This window comes from Procambarus clarkii, chromosome 72 (genome assembly GCF_040958095.1).
Source record: "Procambarus clarkii isolate CNS0578487 chromosome 72, FALCON_Pclarkii_2.0, whole genome shotgun sequence".
Lineage (NCBI taxonomy): Eukaryota > Metazoa > Arthropoda > Malacostraca > Decapoda > Cambaridae > Procambarus > Procambarus clarkii.
The window spans coordinates 12,095,110-12,109,942 of record NC_091221.1 but is presented as its reverse complement, the minus strand read 5'-3'; the positions used below and the strand labels follow the sequence as shown (position 1 = coordinate 12,109,942).

Here is a 14,833-nt window from a genome sequence, read left to right as displayed (position 1 = left end):
CGTCCCGCAGGTATCATGCTCTACCATGCATACCATGACGCTACCATATTTTACGGGCTATTCATGCCCGTGCTACCACTTTGGTGGCTTAATCCTTATCAATCGCTACCATATTAGCTATTAGATCCAAGACACTCGCCACCACAATATAATCACGGTAGCTACCATACTACCACCTGCTGCTACAAGGTGGCAGTATGTCTTCGTTGTAGGAGTATAATCTCATAATGTGAGGTAATTATGCGGCGAATGCGCTAAGTCTATATATCTATACAGCACTTGCAAGGTAGATGGGGACAAGCTTGTGCAGACAGGACGATGAGAAGAAGTGGTTTCCGGCCACTTGGACCATCGGGGGATCGAACTCTGGCCAGTAATATGCGAAGTCGTCGTTCTACACTGCTGTGATCTTCTTGAGTAACTACGATGGTATCTTGTATTCACATAGGCGTACTTGCGGAGGTTGAGCTCTGGCTGTTTGGTCCCGCCTCTCAACTGTCAATCAAGTGATGTACAGATTCCTGAGCCTACTGGGCTCTATCATATCTACACTTGAAACTGTGTATGGAGTCAGCCTCCACCACATCACTGCCTAATGCATTCCACCTGTTAACTACTCTGACACTGAAAAAAATCTTTCTAATGTCTCTGTGGCTCATTTGGGCACTCAATTTCCACTTGTATCCCCTAGTGCGTGCCCCCCTTGTGGTAAATAGCCTGTCTTTATCTACCCTATCAATTCCTTTGAGAATCTTGTTTGTGGTGATCATGTCCCCCCTAACTCTTTTGTCTCCCAGTGACGTGAGGTTTAATTCCCGTAGTCTCTCCTCGTAGCTCATACGAGGGGAGTATGAGCTACGAGGAGCATAATTACCATACATACATGTATATACATAGGTGTATGTATGTCTGGCTGCATGTATGTTTGCCTGGCTGCGTGTATGTTTGCCTGGCTGCGTGTATGTTTGCCTGGCTGCGCGTATGTTTAGACGGTGTGTGAATGACTCGATGGCTGATTGACTCACATTCAATAGATCGACGAAAAATATATTAAATATATTTGAATTTTTCCCAAAATCAAGTAAAATTTGAACTGATAAGAGCGAGACATTTGAACTGATAAGAGCGAGACATTTGAACTGATAAGAGCGAGACATTTGAACTGATAAGAGCGAGACAGTCTGACTGATGGAATGAAGGGTGCTATAAGGAGGGAAGGGGGGGGGAGGGTTGTTGGAGGGAGGGAGAGAGAGGGAGGGTTGCTGGAGGGAGGGAGGGAAGGGGGTGGGCTGAGGGAAAGAGGAAGGGGAGTGGGTTGAAAGAGGGAATGGGTAGGGTGGTAATGGGAAGGGAGGGAATGGTTAAGGAGGGAATAAGGAGGAAGTGTAGGCACACAAGGGCTGGAGACAGACAGGGAAGGGGTTAAGGGGTGTGTGGGGGGGGGGGTTAAAGCAGGCTATGACTCACCGACACTCCCTCCTGGTCCTCCTTGCTCATCCCTCTATCCCCCCCCCTCCTTCTGCTACCTCTCCTCTCTCTCTCTCTCCTTCTCCCCTCCCTTCTCTCGTCCCTACCTTGCTTTCTACATTCCTTCCTCCTCCCCCTTCTCTTCTCTAGTTCCCCTCCTGCTACCTCCCATTCCCTTCCCCAGTCTCTCTTCTTTCACTGTGGTGGTGGTAGTGGTGGTGGTGGTGGTAGTTGGGGGGGTGGTACTACTGGTGGTAGTAATGCTGGTGGTGGTGGTTTAACACTCCTTGTTAAACCAGAATTAAACCCGTTAACTTTAACCCAATACTCACCACGACACTATTATCTAACCTAACCAGAATCAACCACATTAACACAGAATCAACCATATTGAATCAACACAGAATCAACCATATTGAATCAACACAGAATCAACCATATTGAATCAACACAGAATCAACCATGTTATTCTCTGTTATTCGTATGTTTGTATTTGTTTACACAAAACTGTTTTTGTTAATGCAACATAGAGCACAAGTCTGATGGGAAGTCCTGTTCATGTAGCGTTTATTGAACGTAAGATCAACGTCATCAATGCTTATTCAACGCAGGATTGACCTTATCGACGTTTATTCAACGTAAGATGAATGATGACTCGGTGCAACACGAGCCTGGGGGCCCGGCGCCCCCCATTCCCCCACGTCCCTAGCAATTGCAGAACAAGGCGGATTGTAGGCGCCAATTTACAGGCTTGCACAGTCATTTTAGCCTGTTGCAAGTATTGATCAATGAGCTGCTGTGTGTGTGTGTGTGTGTGTGTGTGTGTGATGGAGCTGTTAGCTCAGGGATCCCACAGTGCAACAGACAATAGACTGTCAGCTAACTATTGTATACTGGCTTCCGATCTATATCCCTCTATCAATATCTACTACATACATTTCTAGCACACACACACAGTTGATTGACGGTTGAGAGGCGGTACCAAAGAGCCGGAGCTCAACCCCCACACGTACAATTAGGTGAGTAAACACTAAATACTCTTGTGCATGAGAATGCCTCACATCATTCCTTCACACACCTTCCCCTCACATATTTAATTGACCTTCTACTCACATATTTGACCTCACACATTCGACCTTCCCCCTCACATGACCTCCATCTATCCCTCAAGGACCCCCTCCACCACCCTCCTAACCATAGTCTTGACCCCAACCAGCCTCAACTTCCGCCCTCTTCGCCACAAAGGATACAAAAATGAAAGGAAGATGGTAGAGGCGAAGGAGAGGTAGCGAGGTGTACAATAACTCCCGCCTGCCCTGAGTTCCTATACTGGCTCATCATAGCCCGTGCTACATGGACACTTCGTTCTGAGTAGTTAAATCTGAAACAACAACAACCTGAGTTCCTTGGTGTCTGCCATTCTGTACTGTTCCACGCCACTCTGTCTGCCCGCCCACACACACACACACACACACACACACACACACACACACACACAGGAGGAGGATTAAGACGGAGGAAGATAGCATGAGGATACAAGATGACCTAGACAAGGTGCAGGAATGGACGTAGGTTCGAACCCTCATCACGGCCCTTGTGGATTTGTTCACCTCATCACTCTCTAACAAGGTCACAATAAAGTCAGTTATCCACCTTCTGAGAGTCAGCATTCGTCAAAAATTTGCGAAACCAGTACATCTTTCAATAATTACAGCGTTTTTTTTAATTTACTGAACAATTTATGATCTTTGAAACATCACAGCCCGTGGGTATTATTGTTATAGACAGCCTCGTAGTTCATCAGAGCACATAAATTGTTTAATAACTGCCAACAATCCCGCCATGATTGTTGAAAGATGTACAGTTCTGTAGACGATGAGCCACAATAACGAGGCTGAAATAATAATGACCAAACCACTCATCAGAAACAACGACGATGGCTTCCTTTCGGTCCGTCCTGGACCGAAAGGACGAACCGAAACATCCCCATCGTCGTTTCTCTATTTTCCGATGAGTAGTTTGGATGTACAAGCCTCCAAGTCCATGCCAAGATGATGAATCCCAACACAAACTGGAAAACAAATTCACGTCTTGTACAGGAGATACAGCCTCAGGCTTATTGAAATATTTCACCTCATTCCCCTGGCATGCAGCGACAACTGTGTTTATTCTGGAAAACAGATAGGCGCCGCTGCAAGGGCGGGAAGGCGATAGAAGGCGGGAGCGTGGAGTCCTCTGATAGCTTGCTCCGAGTTCGCTTTGTTCGCGCTGGGGAACGCGAAGCTTCCTTATGCAAGACAAGAATCCAATTGCGTCCTCAAGAGCATTCGGTGACCTTTATAGTGTCCGCTTCATGTGTGTAAACGATTCTTCTTTGTTTTGGTTACGTCTGCTGGGTGTAAATGTTGTTTTTGGGAAGAATGTTTATTGTTTCATTGCGACTGTGTGAGCATGGAAGCTCCTTCGTATGGGTTAATAGGAGCTGCCTGGTATGGGCCAATAGGAGCTGCTTCGTATGGGCCAATAGGAGCTGCTTCGTATGGGCCAATAGGAGCTGCTTCGTATGGGCCAATAGGAGCTGCCTGGTATGGGTCAATAGGCCTTCTGCAGTTACCTTCGTTCTTATGTTCTTATAATGATTAAATAATTTGCCAGCACGTAGATCAGAGCTGGATCAATTAAAATTTGGTTTAGGATTTTCCTATAGTGTGAATAGGTAGTGTCGAAACTACATTTATTATGTACAAGAACACTATGATGACAAATGAAATAGGATTTAATTGTGCATTTGAAGAGAAGCTCCCGGACCAAGGCCAAAGTGCATGGGGGAAAATGTGTGAAACTCTGATTGGGCTTCAGTATTAGCCTCGGAACCCCCTTTAGAGGATTCATGTTAAATCCCAACTGTCAACCTGTGGCTGGGATAGAACCCCGCGAGCTAGAGAGAAAACCCTCAACTCCACCCAAGTGCCAACGGGAAAATAGGCAACAAAAATAAGGTATTACAGTGGAACTCGGGGACACAGTGGTGGGGGAGAGCCAGGGTCTTAAGAGGGTGTGCAGCAGCGGAACGGAGGCAGGAAGGGATGGTGTAAGTGGAAGGGAGAGGGAAGAGATGCAGATGAGAAGAAACCAGAGGGAGAGATGCAGATGAGCGAGAGAAACCGAAGATGAACGGGGCTGGTGGCAGAAAGAGGAGAAACATGTGTGGATTAGCGACAGAGAGAGAGAGAGAGAGAGAGAGAGAGAGAGAGAGAGAGAGAGAGAGAGAGAGAGAGAGAGAGAGAGAGAGAGGGAGGGCTAAAGAGAGAGATTACATCTCATGCAGGCGATGAGACAAAATAACGTGGATAAAGTAAGTTGACCAGACCACACACTAGAAGGTGAAGGAACGACGACGTTTCAGTCCGTCCTGGACCATTCTCAAGTCGATTGCGAGAGAGAGAATCCCCGATTACATCTCATGCCTCCATTCACCTAGCAGAAAATAGGTATCAGGGAGCTAGACAGCTTCTGGGAAGCTGCTTCCTGGGAACGTTCAGTAGTTGGCGTAGTAGCCACACACACCCACACACACACACCTCTGTGTTCCTGTTGATGTCCTCCCTTGATGACCTAGTGCAGGGAACAGCGCTGCATCAGCGTACATCTGAGCAAGACTGCAGAGTGTGGATTGGTTGTTGCAAAGATTTTCAAGGAATATTTTGGAAAGAAAGACCGACTTAAAACCCATTGTTATTCAACCTAAGAAATCTGTGAGGTGCATAAGAACACAAGACTAAAATAAACTGAAGAAGGCCTATTGGCTCCTATGAGGCAGCTCCTCACTGCCCCAAATTCATTCATACATAGTCTAACCTGCGCTTGAAACAATCCATCGATCCCACATCTTTGATGTGACCCAGTAAATTGTTCCATACATCAACAACATTAATTATAAAACAATATTTACCCAGTCTAATGACTATAGCACGTTACATGTAGCAAATGGCATGTTATCACTGGTACTGTGTATTGTCATTTAATGTAATTATCTTTCCTGTTTGTATGGGCATGGGTGGAGAGCTTCGTTTGTGGAGCCGTGACAGACTTGCTGTCCACCACTCCCAGCTCGGAGAGAGACAGACAGAGACAGACAGAAGCAGGCAGTCTTCCTCCCTGTATTAGCCTATTTGTTCTTACGGGGGTTGAGCTCTGCTCTTTCGGCCCGCCTCTCAACCAATCAACTGTAACTACTAATTCCCCCCCCCCACACACACACACCCAGGAAGAAGCTCCGTAACAGCTGTCTAACTCCCAGGTACCTATTTACTGCTAGATAACAGGGGCATCTGGGTGAAAGAAACTTTGCCTATTTGTTTCTGCCTGGTCCGGGAATCGAACCCGGGACATTTGCTTACGTTAATAAGGTATATTATTCTCAAACGTGAAATGTTTTATTTCACTAACATACTATTATATGTTAGTATATAATTCAAGTATACCCTAGAAGTTCATTTACAGAAAACCAAATTCTTCACACTGCTTTAAAGTTAACGACTTAAGCACAGACTTTGTATTCTTTTAAACCAAAGTTTTATAATACAATAAAGTTATAGCTTAAGACTATTCTCTATTTAGGACAAAGGCTCACTTTCCATTTTACAAGTAGAATATTATTCGATCTGTAACAAGCTTTCAGACCATCATAAATATCTAAATAACTATCCAAGGGAAGGGAAGGGGGGGGGGTTGATGTCTCGTTCAAATCACTGAATCTGCCGAAGCCCGTTTTCAGGGTAATGTGGGTTGGCTAGCTTTTGACACTTTTGATTAGGCTAAACCACAGTATTTTTTTACGGAGACCTGGTCGACGACCGGGCCGCGGGGTCGCTGAGCCCCGAAATCCCCTCAAAGTAACGGAAGGAGAAATCAAGAGAACGGGGTTACTTTATGCTTACTTTATAAGGGGATTTGTACCGTAGCTTAATCTGAGGCTTAATACGAATGCTAATTGCTATCATGTTATGTATTTTGAATTCCTGTGTTGAAAATACATAGGAGAGGCTACAGGAGTTCCTCTATGTCAAAATTTCCCCTCAAAATGAGCGCGGTGGAGTTTGTTAGTTGATTCTAAAAAAGTGTTACAGATATTTAATTTTAATTGTGGATGTGTAATATTAACATTTAATTGTGTACTGCGTGAGTTATTATATATGACTCCCGCACGCTGAGCGGCATTTAATGAATTCTCTCCCCTGTTTAATATTCTTTGAATTCCCCTCCCTTTTCATATAAATACAAATTGTTCTGTATAATAACATTTTACAAAAAACCTCAACCCTCCCCCCCTCTCTATTACACCTTTTCTGACTCCAAACTTTTGTAATTTGTATCCCTCAAAAAACTGACCAAGAAAACTTATATAAGCATGTAAGTGAGAGCAACGGGGGGGATATGTTATAAGTTATCCTAAGATATGCAGTCATATTTTAGACCCCTACAACCACGTTCTCACCTGTGGACCCCAACAACCACGTTCTCACCTGTGGACCCCTACAACCACGTTCTCACCTGTGGACTCCTACGATTAAATAGACAGAGCTAACAAAACTGACAGTAGCCGTGCCTGAGAGACAGACAGTTCCATGGACCCCTTGAAATTCTTCCTTGGTTTCCCCCCTGAGTCCACGCACCCCCAGTTGGGAACCACTAAGAACAGACCTCTTGCCATCTCCGCGTAGGACTGAATTAGAAAAGAATTTGAATTTAGGAAAGTATTAGAATTGGAAAAAAATAGACTAAGATTCCATAATGTTCGTGAAAATGCTGTTCATATGCTGGCGTTGTGTCATGTTCTGTATCCTGATTTTGTCATGTTTTCCATCCTGGTGTTGTCACGTTTCCATACTAAGGGCTGCTTCATGTTGCTCTCATAATGGGGAGATCTCAGCTAGTCTCATCTCGAAAGAATGTAGAACTTTTTGCCATTAAGTGTGAGAGAAAGAATTTATCCTGGTGGGCATGTCAACCAGAGAGCGTGGGAAGCAGTGGGCATGACAACAACACAGTAGGGCATGGCAACGACACAGCAGGGCATGACAACGACACAGCAGGGCATGACAACGACACAGCAGGGCATGACAACGACACAGCAGGGCATGACAACAACACAGCAGGGCATGACAACGACACAGCAGGGCATGACAACGACACAGCAGGGCATGACAACGACACAGCAGGGCATTAACCTTGGTCATTGAGGCAAGGCAATAAATAACTGGTACGAGGGAATCAGAAGAATGGAGTAGAGGAGGAAAAGAAGAGGTCAAGGGATAATAAAGAAGAATGAGGAGGTGAGAAGATTCAATAGTGTTTTAGGAAAGGAAGTACTGTAGTGGTTAGTGTATGGGGGGAGGGAAGGGTGGGTATTGGAGAGTAGCAAGGATGGAGAAGGATATGGGAGGAAGAGTGAGGAGGGAGTAGGAAGAGGGAAAGTGGGCTGGGGGGACGGGAGAAGTGGAAAAGAATTTAATATCAGTGTGACGAGGGTAGAAACGAACTCTCCCTCCTTCCTCTCTGGCTCTAACATTCTCCCATATTAATCTCTTCCACTTCTTATTGTGTTTCCTTGGTCCTTCCCTATCTCCCATTCTCCTTACTTTCTAAATTATTTATATTTATCCTCTTCCGTTTGTGTTGCGAATTTTGCTACTCTTATTCTCTACTCCTTCATTCCCCACTACGTCATATCTCCACCTCTTCCTCCTATTCCTATTTCTTACTCCTCCCTCTCACTGGAATAGGCAAACGACTCCTTTCCCCCATAATTGGTATTGACAGACCACCACGACGCCGCCCTATTCTCTTCTTCAACTTCTATCACCTCTTTCCTGTTCCTTCTGTCCTCCCTCTGTGTTCCCCCTCCCACCACCACAGGAAAGCTGTGGGGAATGTGTAACGGTGTCAGTGAGGCGCGCTGACCGCCTTACTGACACCATGTCCGTGTGTTTGGTAGCTACACGTGTTCTCTTTTGGTGTGTGGGAATACCTGCATGTATATGTGTGTGTGTGGTTTAAAAACACATGTATTTCAGCAAATGTTCGTTGGGTATACATGAATGTTTTTGTGTGTGGTATTCATGCATGTATACTCCGGTGTTAATACTATGTATATAGCCTTGCTGTTTCCCCCCCCCCCTGTGTGTTTGGGTGGATTTTGGTGAAGGCCAGTGGTCCACTATCACTGGCCTTGATAGTGGTATCAATAGCTACCACTATCGACACCAACACTACTTACCTCGTCTCATCAACTCCACCTCTCAACCCTCCCAACTTCCCCCTCACCACCATCTTCATCAACTGCCAATTCTCTTGAATCCCTAGTAAGTTCCCTTTCCCAAAATAATTGACTCCAGTTCCAGGTCCCTCCCCTAAGGCAGAGGACCTCCCCCTAAGGTAGAGAACCTCCCCCCCCCCCCGTAAGGTAGAGGACCCTCCCTTCAGGTACAGGACCCTCCGCTGAGGGTCCTGTATAACCCCTGTGCACTGAGGCTATGCACAAGGTATCCGAACACGGGGGAAAAGGATATCCGGACACCCCCGGAAAACCCGGATACCATCCGAAGGGGGACAGAGAGGTGGGAGCAAAGAGGGTACCCAAAGAGGAGACAATAGCCTTCAGGAGACAGCGTGTTGAATCACTAATTCATCAGTGCCCATCTATGCATTTGTATTGTTAGCCCCAAGGTCTTGCAACCCCCACATGGGGCAGGAGGACAAGGAAAGAGAGGGTAGGGAGTGGGAGAATGGGGGAGGAGAGTAAGGAGGAGGAAGCTGAGAAAATGTGGAGAAAAAGAGGTCATTAATATAAGATGGAAGGGATGGGGAGTGGAAAGGAATGGGAGGGGAAGGAGACGGTGGAAGGGAGAGATGCAATAATCTGTGTCTCTTAAGCCGGTGTTGAGCCTGTGTTGACTCTCACCCTGGCTCTCTCTCTCCCTCACCCTGGCTCACTCTCCCTCACCCTGGCTTTCTCTCCCTCGCCCTGGCTTTCTCTCCCTCACCCTGGCTCACTCTTCCTCACCCTGGCTCACTCTCCCTCAACACGCTTCACTTCCCACCTGTAATAATGGTGATATTTATTAAATTCATGCAATCCGCTTCCACTACCTTGGTGCATGAGGGTGTATGAGTGAGTGTGTGTGTGTGTGTGTGTGTGTGTGTGTGTGTGTGTGTGTGTGTGTGTGTGTGTGTGTGTGTGTGTGTGTGTGTGTGTTTATGTCTACGTTTCCCAACCAATAAAACAAAAGGAGAACGTCTCACCAGTAGTGTACACAAAGAAGCTAGTCCAGCAATAAAGGTGGAACAAAGAGAAAGAGAAGGCGCCGTCGACACAACTTAACCACAAGGACTTCATCAACCTCAGGTGCGGACTGTAAGCAATGAAGAGCCGGGAGGAAGGGGCAGGTGGAAGAGCAGGAAGATTAAGAGGAAGAGGAGAAAGGCTAAGAAGAGATATTAGGAGAATGTGGTGATGGTAGCAGCCTACTGAAACTTTAAAAGGTTATGTTCCAGTAAAAACCTGGTTTAAATTATCGGTTATTTACACGTGTGAAGCTGTTAAGGATGAGTGGGGGGGGGGTGAAGCTCACTGATGTGTTTATATTTCAGTGATATGAAGGCAGTCGGTCTGTAAGGATGTAGCTGTGACACTTACCTAGTGAAACATTCACTGTAACCATGATATACATGTGCTTCAGCCTACAGTTTAGACCTATTGTCTTGTGTATGACCCTCTGTCCTGTGTGACAGTGAATACCAGCATTATCCTCACTTTAATAAGACTTAATTGAAATCCTCAGATTATGTAATTGTAATTAATTTTGTCAATAAAGATGTTAATAATAATAAAGTATCCGTTCATTTAACATAAATATATTTTCACTTAGGGGTCATGTTAAGTGGTATTCTCAATTTCTATAGTGTCTATGGTGTGTATAAACTTATTTCCGTAGGTGTAGAATGCCTTAAGTGTAACCACAGTTTTGCCAGAGCTAAATAATTACTTCAAAGTTATTACACTGTACCATTTCCACCCTTCCTTTCTGTTGACTAGAGAGGGAGTTTGTGGCACAGTTTTGGCTTCTCTGGTTTTTGTTTCTCCAGTGAAGCAATATCAACGTGTTCCTTGTGTATTGTAATGTTGATTTAGTGTTATAATGGTCTTAATATCCTTATCTGCTTCGAGTTCCCCCTTAGATAACCCGGCTTAAAAGATTACATTTTATTCAGCAATAGGCTGAATTGGGAGCCGGGCCTGAAAGATATTCTGACCGTTTAAGAATTATTTCATATATAACACAAGGAAAAGAGGATAAAGTGGAGGAAGAGGAAGAGGGAGGAGAGAAGTGGAAGAAAACAAACAGGATGTGCAAGGAAGAAGGTGGGAGGTAAACGAAGTGAATGAGAAGCAAAACGAAGCATGAGAATGAATTAAGGAGGAGAAAGAAGAGACAGCAAGAACAGCAGCAGGTACTGAAACGCAGCAGGAACTGTTGCAGGAGCAGCAGCAGCAGCAATAATAGCGGCATGGACAACAGAAGCAACAGTAGAATCGACAACAGCAGGAATTTTAGCAAAACTGAATAACAGAGAGAAGGGAACATTCAGAAACCGCCAGCTTCCTGTCCCTGTCGATGCCACTAGGAAAATGCCGACCTTCAGGTAAACTGAAGTAAATCCAGGACAGCTGCAAGAAGGAAAACAGCAGCAGAACAAGACGAGGCCGCAGCCATCAATACAGAACCACTGCAGCTACAGCAGACGCAAAATAAAAACCCAGCAGCGGCAGCAGCAGCAAGAGCAGAGCCACTAAAAAATCGCCAGTTACAGCAGGAACAGCAAACACAGCAGGTGAAGGAAAAACACACAAATGTAAAACAGCATGGTCTATATAGACAAATATTAGCAGCAGCAGAAGTAGACTGCTTAGTATGAAGAACAGCAAATGAGAGCAACACGAAAACAAATTCTAAGCAGCTACCGCACCAGCAACGTCACACACATAGCCTCAGCTGCAGCAGCAGCAGCCTCGGCATTATTTGTACCAACAGTAACAGCAGCAGAGAGCTAGTCTGAGTAATTAATCTCTTGTAAGCAAGGAAACTTGGGCCAAAGAGGCTGATATCTTCCTCTTCCCAGCTAATTCCTGTAAGTCTGGTTTTTCGAGGAAGTTGGTGCTAGATGCTGGGAGGTTGGTGCTGGGAGCCGGGAGCCTCTCACTAATACCTTTCGTCGTCCTCTTGACATAAAGCTCGCCCTTCGACAAACTAACACCCTTCGTAGGCATCTGGGTCACACTGCTTCTCCTGCTTCCATTAATGCTGCTGGTGTCTACTCTATTTTCTATTCTTGTCCTCTCCAATGTTTTTGGGAAACTGGCTGTACACTGACTGGCAGACTTAAGAAACACAAAATAAGTGTTAAGTCTGCAGACACAAACAATGTTCTCTTCAATGTTATCTTACCTTGCGATGATTTCGGGGCTTAGCGTCCCCGCGGCCCGGTACTCGATCAGACCTCTTGGTTGTTGGACTGGTCAACCTGGCTGTTGGACGCGGCGGCTCACAGCCTAATCAATTGTTAGGGACTCTTAATCATCCTATTGATTGGTCTTCTAAAATAATCCCTCCTGCCTCTGGGAGGTCCAGAACTAGCGTTGGAAGAATCATGATCATCTTGAGGTTATCTTGAGATATCTTGATGATTATCATTCCTCTATTCTTCACAGACGTCGTCTTGTCGAATCGGCTCTGATACACAACATGACTCAACATGAACATGAGTCCTGGCTCTGTTGCTGTTGACGCTTCCCTTTCACAGTACATACTCCCATGCCCCAACTTTCTTAACAAACGTGATCTAACTTTAGCCTACCCTTGTTTTCTTACTCCCCCTCCCCCTTTTTCTTACCTTCAACCAATTCTTACCGATCAACTTATTACCTTTTTCTCTTACCTGCTCCTCACCTCTCACCTCATTCTCTTACCTCATTTATTTGCCTGAACCTTCCTTTCTTCCACACAGCATCGCTCCTGTGTCAGGCAAGTCCACTACGGGCTCACCATAGCCCGTGCTACTTGCCCCGCTCCTGTGTCAGGCAAGTCCACTACGGGCTCACCATAGCCCGTGCTACTTGCCCCGCTCCTGTGTCAGGCAAGTCCACTACGGGCTCACCATAGCCCGTGCTACTTGGAACTTGTTCCGAGTAGCTGAATCTATAACAACAACACAATCCTCTTTTCTACCACACGACCTGATAATGGTCCAGGACGGATCCGAAACGTCGTCGTTACCTTTTGTGCCCTCTGTAATGCTTTTTGCGCTACCGCTCACAGGATGAGTATGGGGTGCACAATAAATTAGCCGCCTCCGGCAGCAACAATTAAAAAATCGTCGTTTCCCCATCTTCTGATGTGTGGTCTATTCATCATTTCTTCACCCACGTTAATGTGACTCATCGTCTGCATAACGTTTGTAAACTGAAGCTTGCTGGATGAATTTTTGTTAGATAGAACTTGTTTTTTTCTCTCTCTCTCTCTCTCTCGGCTACTTTGGTTTACCCGAGAGAAATACATGTTCTGTTTCCTCACACACACTTGATTGTTGAGAGGCGGGACCAAAGAGCCAAAGCTCAACCACCGCAAGCACAACTAGGTGAGTACACACACAGGGGCCTCGTGGCTGAGTGGACAGCGCTCGGTGGTCATAGTCCTAAGGGCCCGGGTTCGATTCCCGGCAGAGGACACAATTTGATAGTTTCTTTCACCCTGATGCACCCGTTCACCTAGCAATAAATAGGTACCTGTGAGTTAGACAACTACTACGGGCTGCTTCCTGTGGATGCACGTGTTAGAGATAAATATATGTAGTAGATATAATAGAGGAAAAGTACATTGGTTACAAAGGTGGGGTCCAAGAGCTAATAGCTCGATTCTGCAGACACAAATAGTAAATACACACACACACCACCCAAACAAGGAGCCCTTAGGGGGGTAGAATTAGCCTAAGCTACTCTATCCCTTTGAGATGTATTTCTTCTCTCAAACATACTTGAACTTGAAGGAACCCAGAAAAGAAGCTGTCATGTCCCCTAGAACTATGTAAACAAGTTCAAACCAATACTTCCCACACATTAACGTTCAAACAAAAGACGCAAACAATCACATTTGTATACACAGTTAATGACTCCAAGAAACAATAAATACGTCTAATTGGGAGCACAATTAGACGGCTACTTCGCGTACAAAGACGCACCCATACGCAGGTGCTGTTATTGGCCAGCCTGGTGGTGTCCAAGGTCCGTCAAGAAGCCCATATCACCTGACCGAAGGTGACCATATACTTACCTCGGGTGTTGATGGCTACGGGTGTTGATTGTTACGGATGTTGGCTGGGTGTTGACATCCACAGAGGCTGGTAGCATCAAGTGTTGGCAGCGTGTTGACAGAAACGGGTGTCAGCTGGGTGTTGACAGCCACGGGTGATGGCAGTGTTGGCCAAATATTGACAGCCACAGGTATATGCCACGTGAGGACAGCTACTGTTGTTAGGTGGGTATTGACCGACACAGGTTTAGGACGGGTGTAGACAGTCAGCAATGGACTAACCAGCCATGGATGTGTTGGTTGGTTATGGACAGCCAACCACGGGTGTGGAGAGTCAACCACGGGTGTGGAGGGCCAACCCACGGGTGTGGAGGGCCAACCACGGGTGTGGAGGGTTAACCACGGGTGTGGATGGCCAACCCCCGGGTGTGGAGGGCCAACCACGGGTGTGGAGGGCCAACCCACGGGTGTGGGCCGGGTGTGGAGGACCAACCACGGGTGTGGAGGGCCAACCACAGGTGTGGAGGGCCAACCACGGGTGTGGAGGGCCAACCACGGGTGTGGAGGACCAACCACGGGTGTGGGCCGGGTGTGGAGGACCAACCACGGGTGTGGGCCGGGTGTGGAGGACCAACCACGGGTGTGGGCCGGGTGTGGAGGACCAACCACGGGTGTGGGCCGGGTGTGGAGGGCCAACCACGGGTGTGGAGGGCCAACCACGGGTGTGGAGGACCAACCACGGGTGTGGGCCGGGTGTGGAGGACCAACCACGGGTGTGGGCCGGGTGTGGAGGACCAACCACGGGTGTGGGCCGGGTGTGGAGGACCAACCACGGGTGTGGGCCGGGTGTGGAAGGCCAACACTGCCCCGCTCCACGTGCTCGCTCTCTTTCCTCTCGCAAAGAATATAATTTCTTTGTTGTTTTGTAAATCACTTTTCTTAATTTTTCCGTCACTTTATTTACCAGAAATAATTATATTTTCTACACACACAAACAC

General features: G+C 46.5%; 1 protein-coding gene across 1 annotated transcript in view; it reads right to left on the bottom strand.

The window, feature by feature from the left end:
- The window catches only part of LOC123773626 (guanine nucleotide exchange factor DBS), a 544,948-nt gene extending 530,419 nt beyond the window's left edge, over positions 1-14,529 (bottom strand). Inside the window, exon 1 of the mRNA XM_069312524.1 lies at positions 13,857-14,529. The gene's annotated coding sequence lies outside the window, so the exon portion shown is untranslated. The remainder of the gene's footprint in view (positions 1-13,856) is intronic.
- Positions 14,530-14,833: the final 304 nt, after the last annotated feature.